Source organism: Falco punctatus (assembly GCF_963210335.1).
Source record: "Falco punctatus genome assembly, chromosome: 2".
Lineage (NCBI taxonomy): Eukaryota > Metazoa > Chordata > Aves > Falconiformes > Falconidae > Falco > Falco punctatus.
The window spans coordinates 46429838-46448605 of NC_137581.1; positions in this window are offsets into that span (position 1 = coordinate 46429838).

Below are 18768 nucleotides of genomic sequence, written 5' to 3' on the forward strand. Positions count from 1 at the left end.
TTTTATATGTAGTGTAAATCATGAGAAGCGATCACAATTATGTCATCAGAAAACCCTTTCATTAACAAGCTCATGAGACACACTGCAGGACTGTATATTTTAATTCATGTTATACTCATCAATGGGAATTTTGTCATGAACTTACAAGTGCTTTTGCACATCTCATTAATTTTCTGTTTGTGTTGTTCAGTAACTAAGTAGCCTCGGAAATCTGCCCCATCAGGCCTGCTTTTCTGTTTATTTGCCTACTAACTGGGGCAAGTCTGTGATGAATAGAAAGAATAGCCATTTCAGTGTGAGCCACGCATTAGATGCATGAGGTGAATTAAAGTCAGATAATAGTTTTCTGTGTTTCAGAAGTTACCACAGAAACGTTGCTACTGGCAATTTTAAAGGAATAAATAAATGTACTTGCAGAAACTGACAAATTAGGATACTGCAGTTTTGTAACTGCACATGTTTACGTATTGGCCAGATGATACAGAAAAATGGCATTATCTGTCACATTTTTTCCCCTTAGTCTAAATTTATGCAAAAGTATGAAATTCTTTTTAGTGTGATATCTAGCTATGCTTTGTTTTTTCTTCTATAAGGCTAAGAAACGTCTATAAATTATAGTGTTTGCTATCAACTGCAGTATATTGATGTTACACCTAATTCTTGAAACAGTAGAAAAATATTTATAATAAACCAATAACAGTACATACCACAAATGAAACATTAAGTCTTCCTGCAGATCTCTGCTTTAATGTAGATTACATTGTGAATGATTCCGTATTTTATCTTAGAACAGCAAGACACAAAACAATGAAAGACAATAAAATTTTTACTAAGGTGACAATATTTATCTGTCTTACAGTCCTTATTTACATGAGTTCGAGGATTTTTATATGGAATAAACTTCAAACCTTTAAGTCAGACTGGTTACTAACTGAAATTTTGCTTTCCTATCTAACTCTAAGATTAAGAATAATATGCCACTTAGAAAAACTTATTCCCCTCATCCTTCCTATTCAGCATCAGCAAAGGAAATCACAAGGGAAATTAAAGTTGTGAAGTTAATATAGCAGCATGTAGTTAACTTGAGGTATAAAACACTGAATCACAGTCTATTAAGGGAAAATGTACCAAAATAGGCTTGGGAATGTAGCTGCAGGCTTGAAAGAGCAACATTTCTGATTTTTACGGAAATTATTATAGACACTTTTTTCTATGATACTTCAATAGAATAAAGGTGACCAAGTTTACTGTTAAATACCAGTTGTAGTAGGAGTTTGGGTCAGAATCTCCCAGGAAGTCTAGATAAGATCAGTTGTTTTTTTAAAAGAAGTACATTTTTCAGCTGCTGGGAAATGTATGCATTTGTACAAAGGAGGTGATAACTGACCATACGCTGTTTATGTTGTTGCACAGAAATTACTCCAGGCGAGCCTTTCAAGTCTGGATTAAATTCATTTCCAGACAAAATGTCTGACCTCAACAAGAGCTGCAGTGAATCACTCATCCATGCTTTTCTACAAGTGTGGCCATATAATACAAACACAGCATTCATCTGGGTATAATGAACCCACCACCAAGTACCGACTTGAAATTGTACTGATAAACTGTACACCAATAACACTATTCAGTTAAAAATCACAGGAATAAAGAAATCCATGCTGTGAAATTATAAAAGAGGGCCAGGGAAAGATCTCACAGGGAAAGACAGCTGGCTGTCCACAGGCTTCTTGTTCGCTGCATGCTTGGCTTTCTTCAGGATGGTTCCAATCTATTACTGTGGGGTCAGCCCTAAGTAGTGGTGATGGAAGTTGGTTCTTGCCACGAAGCACTGGAGCTCCTTCTGCCCAGTAACATGGCTGTGCTTCCTAACAACTAACATAATCCCTGGGATCCTCTGCGCAGACTGGAAAGGGACACACTTCCATTTCTAAAGTAAGAGATGTTCTCTTGAGGGACTTGATCTGAAGGGGTTTTTCCGGCCTAAATGATTCTGTGATTCTATGGCTTCACCAAGCTGCCCTGACAGAATGCAGTAATTATCTAGGGAAATATGCAGGAGATAGTGCTTAGATGCCATATACCCCAAGAGGTAGCAGCACTGTCTATGTGGATGACTGAAAGCTATTCAAATGCTCATAGGGACCTAAAAAAGGCTTTCTACAGATTTACATCATGTCCTTGGGCTCTAAGTTTTTCTTTTATAAGACATTAAAAGGTCTTACAGGTGCAAATAGGTCCTCACTGATCAGACCTTTGAAGAAGCTCTTGAGTTTTGTTTCAAACAAATGTTGGATTGTGGATGAAAAAGAGTGTTTGGCCATTTTCTCAGTCTTGGACATTGGCCATGGAAATAGCTGGGTAGCTCATCAGCTCTTGGTGCAGAGGTCAGAGCACTCTGTTCTGCAGGTCAGTAAAGACTGAAGCTGGTTCATACCTTTTAGGAGGCTCCTAACACTAATGGACTGAAATCATGTTTTTTCAAATCAGTGCAACCGCTTGCTGAGAGGTCTTTACCTACTTAGACTACATTTTTCAAGGTACTGCTGAAGGATTTCTATTCTACATAGACATTCTGTATTTACTATAGATGCATGTCTTCTCAGGACCTCATCAAGTACAGTCAATATATTGAAAACAGGTGTGTCGTGGTACATTTTGCAGCAAAATCTAGCCTCTACCAATTAAAAAAAAAATAGTGGTCACAGTCTAACATGACTTCTCCCTTTATATGGCGAAGGCTCAAACTGTGAATGTGAGTTTTATATACATGTGTATTTAGTGCTAGAGGATCATATACTGTCAGGCAAGGGAAAACATTAATTCTGTCTTCAGATGCAGTTTTGTTTATAGACAGTGGCCTCTGGAAGAAGCCTCAAAATCTGACTTTGTTATTGACATTACCAAGACTAATCTGGCTTCAAAATCTTTCCTTCCATTCCAGACATGTTTTACATTAATACACTGGAGAATCTGGGCTTAAAAGCCTAAGTAGGTTCTTTTGCTCAGGTGCATGGCCACTATTAAAATAATCCTTTAACATAAACCATACAGGTATTGACTTGCAACCTCCAAGTCCACCATAAAAGACAGACCACTCTGTTGCTGCACAATGGACTAGTTTGCTGTCCTTTCTTTTCCCAAGTACATTGCAGTTGGTTTGTTTTGTTTTTCTGGAATTCATTTTGGTTTCTAAATGCTGTGATTTTGTGTGGCATCATCTCCTGCTCTCTCTGGTCCTTCAGTTGAGTAGGTTTGGTAGCCTAAGATACTGTCATCACTACTCTCTACAGAATCACATAATAGTTGAGCTTGGAAGGAACTTCTGGAGGTCATCTGTTCCACCCTGCCCTGCACAAGCAAGGCTACCTACAGCTGGTTGCCCAGAATTGTGTCCGGACAGGTTTTTAATGTCTCCAAGGATGGAGACTCTACAACCTCCCTGGGCAACCTGTGCCAGTAAAAAATATTTCCTGGTGTTCAGACAGCACCTTCTGAGTTTCAGTTTGTGCCCATTGCCTCTTGCTCTGTCACCGGACACCACTGAAAATGTCTGTCTCCACTTCCTTTGCACCCTCCCTTCAGGTATTTATATACATTAATAAGATCCCCCCCTTCTCTTTGTTAGGATAAACAGTCCCAGCTCTCTTGGCCTGTCCTCATAGGAGAGGTGCTCCACTCCCTTAATCATCTTTGTGGCCCTTTGCTGGAATCTCTCCAGTAGCTCCATATCGCTTTTGTACTGGGTAGCCGAGAACTCTTGTACCCAGCTTGCACAGACCTGCACTCCATGACATTCACTCCACTTGCAGCCATTAACAGAACATCACCTTGCTTGTTTCTGAGCCTACAGATCTCCAGTAAGCCTCTGTAGATGCTCTAGTAGCCTGGTCACATACTTGTTCTCAGATCAAGCCATCATTCTCTGAAGTGGACCTCTTTGCTCCTAAGAGCAATCTATTTTTTATTTCCAGGAAATGGAGCATTCTTATTTCAAGAGGAACTCTCCAAACCCACTTCCTGCTCAAAAATAAATTTTGATTTCTCCAGGGAAAAGTTCTCCCTAACTTGTTTTTAGCTCTCTCCCCATCCTTGACCTTTAGGTATCTTTTTTCCGTGACCTCCCCTTCATGACCCTTCTTTCCTTCTCTGTTTTGCTGGAGAAGGGTACCTATATCTCTTTCTCGTAAGCTTCCAGGCCAGCAAAATCATATGCTCCCCAACATCTGTCAGTGAACTCCTTACAACTCCTCCCAACACTTTTTTAATCTGGAGACTTTCTGCTAGTGGCATTCGTCTTTTCTAAGTAAGCTTCCCTCTTATGGGTCTATCTCCTTGCAGACTTCATTTTTTGCTAGTTTGCATGAGGTACAAATGTAGTTTTTAAGTACTGCTCTATCTCCTTTCCTTTGTTAACTGTTCTCTAAATCTACTTTCTTCACTTTTCCCTGATCCTTTTGGCTTTTTCATCCAGGCATTGAAATCCCGCTTCTGGCATATCTCTTCCTGTAATATCTCATGTACTTCCTGTAGCCTTGACCTCATCTATTGAAATCTTCCCATAGAAGATCCTGAACTTTACTGGAAGCCAGAGTCACAGAATACTGTTTCTTCTCAGAGCAGCCCTCTGGTTTCTTCTCCAACTCCCCTGTTTCAAAGTTTCTGAATATGACTTGAATGTATTACAGGGCCCAGAGTGACCTCCATATTCACAGTTTCGCAATCTACCAGCATGACCCAGATATCCATTCTGACAAAACTGACACTAAAATGTTTCTGCTACCTTCTTACCTACCCTTCGTACATTAAATTTGCTGACCTTTCTTCTGCTGTTTTATATTTTATCTCTGGAAATCTCAGTCTTGCTCCTTTTCTGTTTGCAGAGGCTTATACCACCTCTGAGTCCTTTATAACACCAGTATTTTCCTACGGACATATTTGTAGTCTTTTCACCATAATTGAGTAAAGGCTGTGATTCTGTAGTAAGTGGGCAGAATACAGTGTCTTTAATTCTGTGCTGAAATTTCAGCTTTGGGTTCCAGAAAGACTATACAAACAGCTGAGAAAGTCTTAGAAAGCTTGTTCCAAATTTAGCTACAGTCCGCATGTGTCTATCTTGCTAAAGGCTCTTTTTAAGCAGGGAATACAATCTCCAGGGTTTGTCACTTGCAGATACTGAGGATGTCCTTAAAATTCATAAATATTCAGAAAATTCATAAATATTCAGCATCTTGAAAAATTACAAGCAGATGTTGTGGTTTCCAAGATTCTTCTGCCTTGCACAATTCTCACCATTCCTGGTCTCATTCTCCACTGTGCCCATCTCCTGGTGGCCTACAAACCTCACTCTAGCACCCTGTGTTCATTAATCAGCACAGCAGATCAAATCATTCATGAATTTACTACTGTGCCTCTTGCCCCTCTTCTGTGGTGTATTGGACGTTCATATGCAATTGTCTTTTAGAATGGGACCATGTAAAATGCGCAGCGTAACTGAGCAGAAGTACACAACATTGTATTGCCTCAGGTTGGCTGGAGTGTGCGTTCGGTCCGGGTTAGCAAATGCATCTCTGGGTACTTTTGGGAAGCAGCTTTAACCCACTGGAAACTCAGACTATGTCCCTTTCTACATTTTTTTGTTTCTGGTCAGGACTGAAACTGTGCAATAACTATCTTTCACTTGGTTCCTCATCACTTATGTTTCTGGTTAGCATTAGAGGAAGAAAATTAAATGACAATGAAGAAAAGCAAGTGCAAATATTGCAGCTTCCAAAAGGGTCATTCTAATTTGGGTGAAAGGACAAAGGGTGTTTCATTATATCTGAGCCATTTCCTCTGTTTCTGTTCATTGTCAGCAGAATGAACTTGCTCCTGTTATGTTAAAAATAAAGTACCAAAGTTCTCTTTTTCACTTAAATATAGCATGATAACCCATTAGTCCATGTCCTCACTGCAGATTCCTTGCCTGACTACTCTAATGATGTGAATGAGGATCACTCCTTCCTCTATTTTAGACACAGAATGCCCTTGCAAACAAGACACTTTATTTTAGTAGGAATTTCCTGATTAAATACAAATTACATCCCTCAGAGATGATTCCTGTGTGTTTAGATTGATGCGACCCTTCCTTTCAATAACCTGAACGAAACACATTTCTTTCACAGTTGTGTTATGCCAGAAGTCCAGATGTAAAGAGCAAAAAGCAATGAGGATTAAGGCAAAGAAGATGCCATAACATTTAATAATGCATTTGTAATTTTCTCTGCTATATGATAATTTTTGTAGTAACATACAATTTGCCAAAAGTATCTTGTCAGTACAAATGTAACAATGTTAAAATTAACTCCTACTAAATTTAAACCCCTTTTATGGACTGATAAGTGTAGAGGGGCAGAATTACTCCTGCTTATTAATGGTATAAGCCAGTTGGGGTCAGTTAACACTGTTATACTTCAGACCAGCAATGAGCCTGTTAGCGTATCTCTGCACTTGCCCTCACTGTCAAAAAAAAGATACAGTGCCCTCCCTGTCTCATCATTCCTTTTGCAGTTGCTATTTTAAGCAACCTCTTTGTCCCTTTAAACGTTTTAAACCCCAACAGACTCAATAGGTGAAACGTGAGACTGTATCTCTTGCATCTGGAATAAAAAGGAAGAGAACAGCCAGAGAAATTGGTTCCTTCCGTTTTTCATGTTAGCTGCGAGTGTGTAATCAGTTGTTCTTACCCTGTATCAGCAGCTGAGTGATAAATATGTTCTTAAGCATGTAAATCAACCATCATTTCTGAGGGTTTCATGTTCCACTTACTGCCTCCCCCAAACTGAAGCAAAAGTTTATTTGCTTCAAGAGCATGCCACTCTGTTAAGCACCATGAACAGTTATTGATCTAAACATTACTGCACAAAAGAAAGATCTGGCAAACAGATTCCTATATTTCTTATTAACTGATGAACGGGTTAAATCAACATTCCTCAGAGAACCCTCACACATCCCTGTGGTTATGTCTGTGCCAGCTAGTGTTGGGCTAGATAATGCCTGGGTCTGTTGTTGGGATGATGCATGACAGAAGCTGTTCCAGTAAGAATTCTGGACACGGTCACCTTGTTTTGGTGTGGGTGGGTGGAGGGAGGAAGATGTTTTAGATGTGTGCAAGTAAGTTGTGCCATGCCACTGATCCTCAGGTCCTACCTAATCCTATGTACTGATACAGACATATCCTGCAAATTCCAGGGAAGCCTTTAAGACAGGGTTAAGGCAACCTTAGAGCTGCCTTCTGCACAGGGATGAATCACATGCAGTTAGTGAGCCACTCACCTCAAATGGAAGCAGACAGAGCTCTCATGGAGTCCCAGCTGGATCAGCTGAGAAGATGAGCAGCTGGTGGAAAAGGGTCACCTGGCAAAACAATGGAGCATTCAACCTGAAGTGTAAGGGAATCTGCAGCTGTGAAACAGGGAAGAAAAAACCTCAGCCTTTTTTAAAGGTAGGTGGAGACCTATCTGAACAGTTTAATGAGTCCCTGCAGGTTGGCCATAGGATGTCTGTGGAGCGCTGTGTTGTGAGACCTTCAGCAGGGACCAGGCAATGGTGGAGGGATCTGGTTAAATGGAGCTCTGTTTTTCCTTATCTCCTGGTTTACACACAAAAGGTGTGCTAGAGGCTATACTCTGCATGAAAGTAATTTCTGAGCTAGGTACCTGCACCATAGATGGTAAAACTGAAGTAGCTTTTACAAGCTTTGCATGACTTTGCATGAATGCAATCAGTTGCCTCTTAAGGTGATTAATTGCATCTGGACATAAGGGCATAAGATTGCTCAGAGGATTTGTCTTCTGGGTGATCTACTATCCTCTCTTCTCTGAGTCTGGTGAGATGGTGAGAGTATAGTGACTAGCTCAGACATAATTTTCAAGCTTCTAGATGTTTAAAACTAGATAAAATGAAGCCAAGTGCCTAAGTTTTAGCTGGAAGAAGGTTTAGGATAAGATGAGTAAGAGCATTTTCCTACATCTGTTTGTTGCATTTCTTGAGATTCCTCATATTTCTCTGTGTCTTGTCACACAAATTTCACATCCACTCAAGGGCAGATGATGTCATATGGCCTCTTTTATAACTTTTCTTAACATCTGTTTCCTAACCAGATAATTCTGCATGTGTAACTTTAGTCACCATTTAAGCCACTAGTAAGTTTGGATCACTTTTTCTGGACAATGGCTCATTGCATGTTCCATACAGTTTGTTTCTAAAATCACAGTCAGAGTAACATACACTTTGATTCAAACGGGTTAATATTTGTGATCAAAAGGAAACATTTCCTTTATCTCTATTTTTGGCGTAAGTAACTAGCCAAAAGCTCAGACCAAAGCAAACTTTTTCTTGGCATTGACTGAGATAATTTGAACTCAGTCCTACTCTTCTGGAAATCAATAATAGCACTTCCATTGGGCATCTGGAGGGACAAGACAGGGTCCTCAGTAATAAATATCTTTGGTGAATTCAGTTATCTTAAAGTTAAAAACAGTGATACCAAAAGAAATAAATTAGTGCTGGTGGTATATTTTTCTGGACAAAATCCAGGTTTAATAAGTAAGTAATGAATAAAGGACACTTTAGGGTACTCTACATTATTGAAAAGTCTGTCAGTGTAACGTTTTTGGTACTTAACTATAAAAAGCAATGTTCTCTGATAAATATTTTTGTATATGGAATATCAAAATGGTTTAAACTATTCAGACTATCTGAAAATCTAAAAATTATTACTGTACAAAAAGTAAGCTGAATGCACTTGATGGCCTAAGCTGTCTTTGCTGGGTGTGCAGAAATAACACTGAAGACAGGTTTTGACCTGAGAACTTTAAGTTGTTGTGCAAGTAGTTTGATAAATATGAGTGGCAAGATTTGGACTAGTTTAGTTCCAACTAATGTGTAAACTTAACTGAGTCATTTGTATTTAGACTTTAGTTTTCCCAGTACCCCTACATTTAATGGGAAAAGATCAGCATATGCAGAGTGGGATTTGAGCCATATGAAATCTGAAGGACCTGTCTCTCCTATTGGTAAGAAAGGAAACTTAGATCAATAATGCTCTTAATTTGGATGTCTCTTTCATCATATTTTATTAGAAGACTAAGCAGTATGAAAGCGTGAGCTTATACATTATTCTGCAGCTGTCAGTATTTTTAGGTTGAAAGAATGGTCCCTGACATGGTTTGACTAGCAATACCTGCCTACATGATGTCAAAGCATTTGAGAGTACACGAGCGTCTGTTCCCAGGAGGTGCTATGAATGATGCCATCATTCTTTGGAAGGTGAAAGCATTTATCTATAGAGACTCTAACTAGGCCAGTTGACCTCAGAGCTGAAGAGCAGGGCCAAGCCTTTCTATTAGGACATGCAGAACCCACCAGTGAAGTTAAATGGGCACGATTTGTCTGAGGCAAATTATTATCTCCTCCCTTCCCCTCTCCTCCCCTTTCCTCTCCTCTCCTCTCCTCTCCTTTCCCAGATACACGTGAAAATATTTCAGATAGGATTACTTAGGACTGAGTTCTCCAAATTCAGTAGGGCACTATTTGCTAGGAGTTTGCAATGTTTATTGTTTCAGGTTTTGTCCTCTGTGCCTCACATCAACTTAGGTACCTGGTTTGGAAAACAGAGACAGTTGACAACAACAGAGTCAGTGCTTGAAGTGCTTGTTCTTAAAATGGGTTCAGCCTGTAGAAAATTGGCTGGAAACCTGGACCTGGTTCCATGTGAAATATGCTGTTTACTGGGACTTAGTGTCCACTGGAGCTTTGTCAATGTAATAAATTCACATTATGATTTGTCTGCATTTGACACAACAGGCCATGGGTTTGGAAGTACAACGTAAAACAACAGGGCATCAAAGGCATTGAAAAAGCTTTTCTTATAATGATGAAAACACAGTCAAAGGTTTGGTTTGGGTAACCTCTCAGCCTCTCCTGAGTTCACAATAGATGCTGCATGTTTCAGGAGATGAAATTATGTTGCAGGATTTCCAAAATGTCCCCATTTTGGATGGGCTGGAAAATACAGGGCCACAATAGGGCTTCACAATGCGTAGTACATGATAGCATGTTTGGCCCGAGGTTTGGCTTGCTTCATAAACCAGCTGTATTCTGATGTCTTCATAAACCCTACTTCTCATTCTAAAAGATTCCTACTCTTGGTGCTCTACCCAATGGTTTTATTATCTCTTTGAAAGAGGATAACCTTATTCACTTTCACTCATCTGTAGCCATAGATGTGCCTTTTTCATAGTCACTGACTCCAATATTTTTTCCAGAATCAATCCATAGTTCTGGACTTACCAATGTGCTCTGATCACTTGCACACAGGCATGCAAATGCAGTCCTTGACTTGCATCTAAGTCTGAAATGTCTAAGAAAGATGGGGAGCTGGCCAGATCTGAGAAGTGATGGCCCACAGCCATAACAAGAGCCTCTTTTCTGGGCCATGCATAAAGATGACACAAACAGAAGTCTATTCTCCAGCTGGGGAAAGGAAAATATTGAAAACCCAAATAGATACTCCTTACAAAGTTGAAAAGTGACACCTAGAGAAATTACAAAGTGAGATTTGTTCACATACATAGCCCACAGGTGCAACTCCTTGTGTCCTGTAGGTTGCTCAGCACCTTCCTCTAGCAGCTCCTCAGACAGACTAAGGAAAACTGAGGAAACGGAAGGCTTAGTCATCCTTCTCGGTCCTAGACCAAGGGAGATCAGGGGAAACATGCCCATCTGTTCCGTTCTGAGGATAGTTCTGTGAAAACAGGGTTACCTCTAAAACATGTTCTTGCTATATCAGTATAGAGAAAAGAAAAATAAGCTGATTGGAAACTACTCTTCTTCTGCAGTGCAGGAGGGAGGAAGAATAGAAGAAAGGAAAGTAGAAACCCAGTCTTTTTTGTTTCTATGTTATCACTGCAGAGACTGTTTCAGATGTGGCAGAAAGTTAGCACTTCTTACCATCCCAAGAATGTCTGGTTATGCCTGTATAAGTAAACTAGACATTTCCAGGGAACATCCCAGGCATGGGAATTTGGAGGTCCATGCTGTTAAAGTATGCTATGGTCCATGGCAAGCTCCAGCGGCGGCTAGCTATCACCCTCCCAAGCAATACCTGGGCATGCTTCCTGGGTTAGCAGGGGCAAGAACTATTCCCAACAAGCAGTTGCATAACCAAGAGTATAGTCATATTATCTTGAAAACCAAGAGCTTATCTGTATGGATACTGGCTGTCTCGTGCCATTCAGTCTCAGTGCCAGGGAACAGCCTGAGCCTACTTACTTCACTGTTATAGGGGTGGCCTCAGTCCAGGGACTAAAATTGAAAAAACTCTTCCTTGACTTGTCTTAACTATACAGATTAAGTAATATTGCAACAAGAAACTGCTGCTGCCATTCCACTATCTGATACTGGCATTTGGCCATTCCCCTTTAAGTAAACAGCTATATTTTTTTTGACCAAATGGAAATATCAAAGAATTGGATGTCAAGATATGTAACATCTAAACCTGAAATAAATGACTGCTGCTGCTGCTGTGCTGCCTTATTTCTCATAAGGACTTCAGAGTTTCTTGAATAGGCTATATATAACAGAATCATAGAATATATATATAAGTATATATATATTAAAATATCTAGAATGAAATAGAGTATATATAATATCCATGACCACAGAGAAGACTGAGACCATTGCCCTTGTGTCCTTCTGTCCCTGTGTGACTGCTTCTTCATTTATGGTTCCAAGAACTTCTTTTGAATAACAGTGTTAAGGAGGAAGCAGACTGTGTTTGAGATGGCATTGGGACTGCAGGACCTTAGAGGCCTGGCTGACTTTTTGTGACATTATTTTGTCAAACTGATTGATCCGTCCCTCCCTTACCCACACCGTGCTTGGCTCCACCAGGGCTCTGTCACTGATTTGCGTGAGCAGCAGGATTCTACACCAACCAAAGAAGGGTCTATATGTGTATAATGCGATTTAAAATATAGTGACATTAATGCGGTCCTTTCTAAACAAAAATAGATGTTTTCAAAGGGAAAGGAATGCTATAGCTTGATGGAAGAAATTTAACAGCAGCTTTTTCTGACCCAGGGTTGATTTTTAGCAAATGCTGAGAGGTAATTACTGGCTGGTATTAGCTAGAATAGGGGATAAGCATTTTGTGTAAGGTTTTGCTGTCATCAGTTCACTTCAATTGTGTGGTGGCAGGAGGGACGGAAAGATACCAGGAAGGAAATGATGAACTGGTGTTTTTGCAGAGTTTGACATATCACTGCTTTGGACTGGTGGAAAACTTTAAAAAAATACTATGATTAACACAGTACAGTGTGGTTATTTTTTAATAATAATTAAAAAAAAAAAAGATGTGAGACATTTTTCCTTTTTCCACTACAATTTCTGCCATCACATAGTTTGTTGTTTGTTTTATTACAGGTTCCTGAACTTTCCTCAAAAAAAAAAAACAACCCACAAAAAAAAAAATTCACATATACATCAGTGCTTGTGAATGACCTCAAATATGATAACTTTAGGCATATGTTGTAGGTTTTCATGTCAAGGAACTGATTCCCAAAGTACAATGACAGGAATTCAAGTTAGTAAGTAACAGGGCCTTTATTTCCCCAGAGATACAAGTGTGGAAGTCAAGGGAAATACAATGACGTTGCTCATGTTGTATTTATAACTGTTAGTAGTCCCACCCTTGGCTTCATTGTCTGAAGTGCTACTGTTATTTTCACAAAAAGCACAGCAGGCAATTTCTATTTTATACAAATGATTTATTTCTACACATGTGAGGAAAAAACATTTTTATTGGCTGTTTGTGATCTATTAAAAGAATCATGTCATGATGTTTTATGCTGTAAAACCCTTTGACTAGGTAAGCTAGTTAATAATTGGGCAGCATTTTAAAGGTGTAAGATTCTGGGTGTTAATTTTCTTCTCACAAAAGATAACCTGACTTTAACCGTTACTTCTATACTGACATATATTCTTCATAAAAATGGAAAAATCAACGCAAAGGTGTTAGTGACTTCAACAAAGCCATCATAGGAGTTTGCTTGCTTTAGCATAACTGATTGCCAATTGATCATGATAATGTCTGATACTTGTACAAAATAACTTACTTTGTATAAAAGAAGTAAGATTATAGGAAACAGTTAGAGCCATCATTCAGAATGCCAACTGAATTGAACTAAAAGCCTTTCCAAAATCAAACCAATCAAATTTCGTTAATTCTGTTTTAAAATAGTTACAGTACATTATTTTGCTGCTGGATTAGATACGTGTCTGTCAGGATATTTTAAGAAATTACTATTTTCATGTATTTTTGGCACAGTCAAAGCTAGGAAGCGTTTGATAGAAACTCATGCCATGAGGTTGTCACAAAACACAACCTGATTAAGTTCAAATGACCTTTAAATAATCATTTGGACATCTGTTGGTTTATCCAAGCTTTCCAAAGTTTGCCCATGATTTTCTGTATGAAAACACCTCATTAAGTACTTAGCTGGTTCCCAAGTCTGAAATGAATGTGACCTGACAGAAACATCACAAATCTTTGTACCATATGGTTTTGAATATCCAACCAAAGTAACATTAAGTGAATTCATAGCAAATTGTGTGATTCAGCCGCTAATCAACTAAGCTGTTTCTTAGGAAAGTAACAGAACAGGGGTTTGCTTTTAAGGTGTTTTGCAGATCAAGCAAGATATTTCCTTTACAAGGCTGCTGAAAATAATCTTCTGGTTCCATCTCAAAGGATTCCTGTGAACTCCAGTGAGGTGAACTCATGCCAATATTATGAAATACAGCTGACCCTTGAACTGATGTTTGAATGAAGGCTTGGAAGATTCCTTTGAGTGGTGTCAGAAGATAATGAGTACTTAAGAAATAACTAGGAAGTTGAAAAAAAAGTGTCTAAGGTATTTTAGATTATGCAGATAGAGACTTCATACATCCCCACAGACATCCAGGGCTGAATGCAGGAAGATTCTGTCTGAAAGGCAGTTGAAGAAATGCCTTACTAAAAGAGCTTCTTGAGAGCTGTGGACCAAAAAGGATTATATGCTATAGGGTGAAGAATTCATCGGATTTTTTTTTCACCCAAAGTACTAGTCAACCCAGAAGGAAGGAGAATTTGGCTTAACCAGAGAATGCAGTGGTTATGGAGAAGAGGGACTCTGAAACAGCTGCTGCGTCTGACATCAATAGGTAAATCTCACTGTTACAGAGACCTGGAGTGGCCACTTTTCAGATATCTTTGTGTGGATGCTCCTAGTGGCTTTCCTAAGGTTTTCAGGCTCTTTAATAGGGACCAAATCATAAAGATAGAAGTGTAACATAGATGTAGCAAGTATTTTGTATCTGATATGAGTTTTGTTCTGGATTATCATGCAGGAGTCCAAGTGATCTGTGTTCTGCTGTGCCTTCCCTCATTCTCAGTTATCAGAAACAGCAGAAGCAAATGACTGAATTTTAGCAGGCTTATGTAGCAAAATGCATAGTGAATAGGATAAGCTGAACAGCTACAGTAAGATGTAGCCTGAGATATCGTTTCATGCTAAATACCTGAATCTGTGCAAATTCACTATTCTGTCCCAGCTGTTTGTTTTTTTTTATATACTTACCCCGTTTCTTATCAGCCTTCCTTTAAAATTCTTACCTCATAAGGCTTCATTTTTTTGACATTGGAGATCACACAATCTCAGAATCACAGAAAGGCTGAAGTTAGAAGGGACATCTGGAGGTCATCTGGTCCACCCCCCTGCTAAGCAGGGCCATCTTCAGCCAGTTGTCCAGGACCATGTCCAAACAGCTTTTGAATATCTCCAAGGGTGGAGACTCCACAACCTTCCTGAGCAACCTGTGCCAGTGCTCAGTCACCCTCACAGTAAAGTGTTTCCTGATGTCCAGGCAGAACAGGTAGAGATGCAGGGAATAGCTTGCAGCGTTTGGAGGCAGTTAAGGAGAAGCCTAAATGAGATGATGCAATCTCATTAAATATTCTCCTGTGCCCTGAGAATAAGACTTCAATAAAAGACTTCTACCCTAGAGACAGGCTAGAAAATGAAAGGGTATTTTGGGTGATTCAGCAGTATAAAATTACTATCTGAACTAGAATTAGGATTAGTCTCTTAAAATATGCAGGTGTGTGAACAGAGTAGAAAAGGTGGGAATTATACTGATCCTGATAAAACACGTTTATGCCTTCACTGCAGAGATAAGACCTTAATAGGTACTTACTTTTTGACACATGGTGCAGGGTCTGTGCAGCAATGATCAATTTGCTGTCAGAGGAAAAGTCACACAGGGACAAGATTTAAGTTTGGAAGACTCGATAGGTCTTTTATGTGCCCACTGAGATCACACTGCTTTTTACCTAATACATTCATGGAAATCTTTTCTTCCACCAGCAATAATGCCAGCATCCCCTTACCCTTTTACTGTTAAAATCATTCTAGGAGTAAACAATAGCTGCCTAATTCTAGGGGACTTGATCGTCCTCTGCATTACTGACAATCTTTTAAGTATCCAATATTGTAAGTTTATTTATTATGCAAGACACCATGTCTCAGTATGTTTCCTTCTGTTTCCACTTCTGAACTTCTAACATACTTGATTCGAATGTACTTTCTCTTTGTACTAAGCTTTTTTTGCCTTGGCTGTGGCTGAAATGCAGAAAACAGCAAAAGAATTACAAGCTCAAAATAATTAGATATTGGTAATTTCTGAGGCAAGAAGGGGATGTTAGAACGTGTTTTAAGTAAAATGCCGGTGATGCCATGTGGTCCATTCTTTATCCTTCAAAAGTGACTTGTGTTCTTAGTGAGACACACAGGGTCTCAGACAATTCTTCTTTCCCCATGATTAACCTTAAAAATTTGTTCTGTCTTTCCAGTAACACAGGAAAGTACTGCCTTTATCTTCCCATAGCAAATCCTGAATGCTTGTTCTTTCCAAGACTGTGATGTACACAATAACTTTAGAGGTTTCATATATGGGTTTTTTCTCTCATCACAGTATCATACAGGTGGACACAATCTGCCCATATGATGATCACTCTTTTCCTGACCCAGTAAAACAGATAAACAAATACTCCAGTGGATTTTTATATGAACTTCCCTTGACTAAGAACAGTGTGCAAGGCTAAGTAGAAGTTATACTGATGAGCCCATTTCAAGGCATATAAACAAGAGATGCTGTCTTAGTCAAAGGAGACAAGCAAAAGAATGAATGAACAGCTTGTAATCTGATCCAGAATGTCCCTCATCAGTGTAAAATACTGTGCCCTAGTGTTCTTAATTGTGTAACACACTGTTTTACTGTTTTGAATAAACAAGCCCCAAAAGATAGCAATAATCTAAAAGCAGACCACAGAAGCATTTGGAGCAATTTTTGTGACAAGCTGTAATTTGTTCTGGTAGAGACAATATAATAATAACTCATTCTTAATTTGAGTTGTTTTCTTTTGTTTCTCTTCATATAATTCCTTTTAAGATGCTGAAGTATAATGCTCTCTTTTTTTAATGGCCATGTTAGTATCACTTCCAAGGGACCACTAAAAGAGGAGTAGACTTCTGTAAGGGATTAATTGTCTGATGAGAATCAAGACCATGTAATGACTGGAGAACAAAACAATGATGTTTTTATCCAGCTTTCTTTCAAGGCTTTAAAGAATAATTAATCAGAATTTGCTAGGACAATCCTGAGGCAAACTGCATGAGGTTTTTATGCTTTAGCCTGTCGTGCACATAGCTTTTATTATTGCACTGAAGGAGCAAAGTTTACCAGCTATTGACCTCTCATAAAACAGTACAACACAGACAAATCTGGGGCTTGATGAAACTACTTTTGAATGGCTTTTATGTCTGCTGTTTTCCCCAAGAAGGTATAGCCAAGTGGTATGTTATGATCTAACTCTGAAGGGACTCATGCCCTGCTTGTGGGTAGAAGCAGTTAGACATTTCTCAGGAAAGCGACTTTTATTAGAAAACCGTAGTTGAAACCAAAATCCTTAGGAGAAATGTGCTGCATTAGATTAAGATTTCATAGGAAAAGATTTTGCAAGCCTAAGATAGAACCGTTTTTAGCATGCAGCATGAGTCATTCTGTTTTGTCCAAGACATTTAAACAAGGTCAGTTCATCTGCAGTTATCTTGCTCCTTTGAAATTACTGCCTCGAAAAGAACTCCTGACTTTGGGAGGCCCATTCAGATAGAAGCTGTTTTTGTAGCGCTGTATGATCAGTTGTATCTTTATTTTGTAGGTATCTGCCATAAAGAGAAACAAAGCAAGGAAAAAGAGGGAAAATGCTGGTGTAGTTACAATAAGAACTAGATCACATCTCAGCAATTATGTAGGTAGTGGAGAGTTTAAGCTGAAATTATATGCATACAAATAAGACTACAGTCAGGTATCACAAAGCTTGAATACTCAGATGCCATGGAAGATTTGCTCTGTTACTTCCATGTTTCCAAGTACACCCAGGTTTACTCTGTTTTTAACAGAGCTGAGTATCTGAGCCTAAATGAGTTGCAATCTGGAAAAGGAATATTCCTTTGCCTATGCTTCCTGGTAGGCCCGATACAACTAATGTATTCTGGGCACATATAATACACACTGACAGGTTTTGCTGCCAATTTCTTTAAAAAGACAGCCCATGGCTTTATGATGATGCTCTTTGCACAACAACTCAATGGACTTTGGCAGCAGCTACCAGGACTTTTGCCATGTTTAATTTTACCCAGGCACTGAGGAAACTGGGAACAGGAATGGGAAATTTAACCTCTTCTGACACTGTTCCTGACCATTTAGCTGGGCCATCATTCTCATTGGGATGCTTTTCCTTGCTGCACATAGTAGATGTGGCTGTACATAGTAGAAGTAATTTTTTTTTGTATGTCACTTTCCTTGTAGGACTCCAGATCGCAGAAGGAAAGATTTCAGCTCTGAGAAGCAGCATTCTGAGTGCACAGAGACTTAGTGGCATCTAAATGCCTTGATTCATTCTCTGTTTTGTTGACTAGCTTAGAGCTCATTTTAATAATGACCAAAATACAAAATTGGCATACCAATCCCAGAATGTATCTTCCCTGTCTAAAGCTGAATTGTAACTCCCTGTCCAAAGCAGAGGGCAACCAGCTGCTAAATAGTGTACACTTTGTAATAACTCTGAGCTTTTTAAACAGTACTTTCATAAGAAACATAATATTTATGTTTTTAATAGTTTTTTTAAAAAAATATCTGATTGAGGTAATTATTATTTTAAAATGTTAACTAACTGCAGGGACAACAATTTGAAAATAGTCATGGAAAATAGATGTTTTGTACCTGTCAGAAATTGCTATGATTGTTTGGTTTGGGTTTTTTCTGTTTTGTTTTGTACTTTTCAAGTTGTCTCACAGATTGACAGGTCTTGCTTCAAGATACATTACAGCTGTTATTACTATTATTATTCTTCCAAACAAGTCTATATCCACCAGAGAAAACAAAGTCCGACCTAAGTGGCTTTTCCTTTTGGATGTGCTGCAACTTTACAGCCTTGTAAGTTTGAATGTGCTGTCACCAAAAGTATTAAAAAGAAGGTATTTGGATATTTTTTTTTTCCATATAAAGGAAGGTGGGGTGTGGAAAGAAGGAAGGAATAAGAAAGAGAGACAGAGGAAGAGAGAGATGAAAATCCCAAGGGACTGAGGAAATACAATACAGAGTCCCATCAGAGACACATTCATTTGTGAT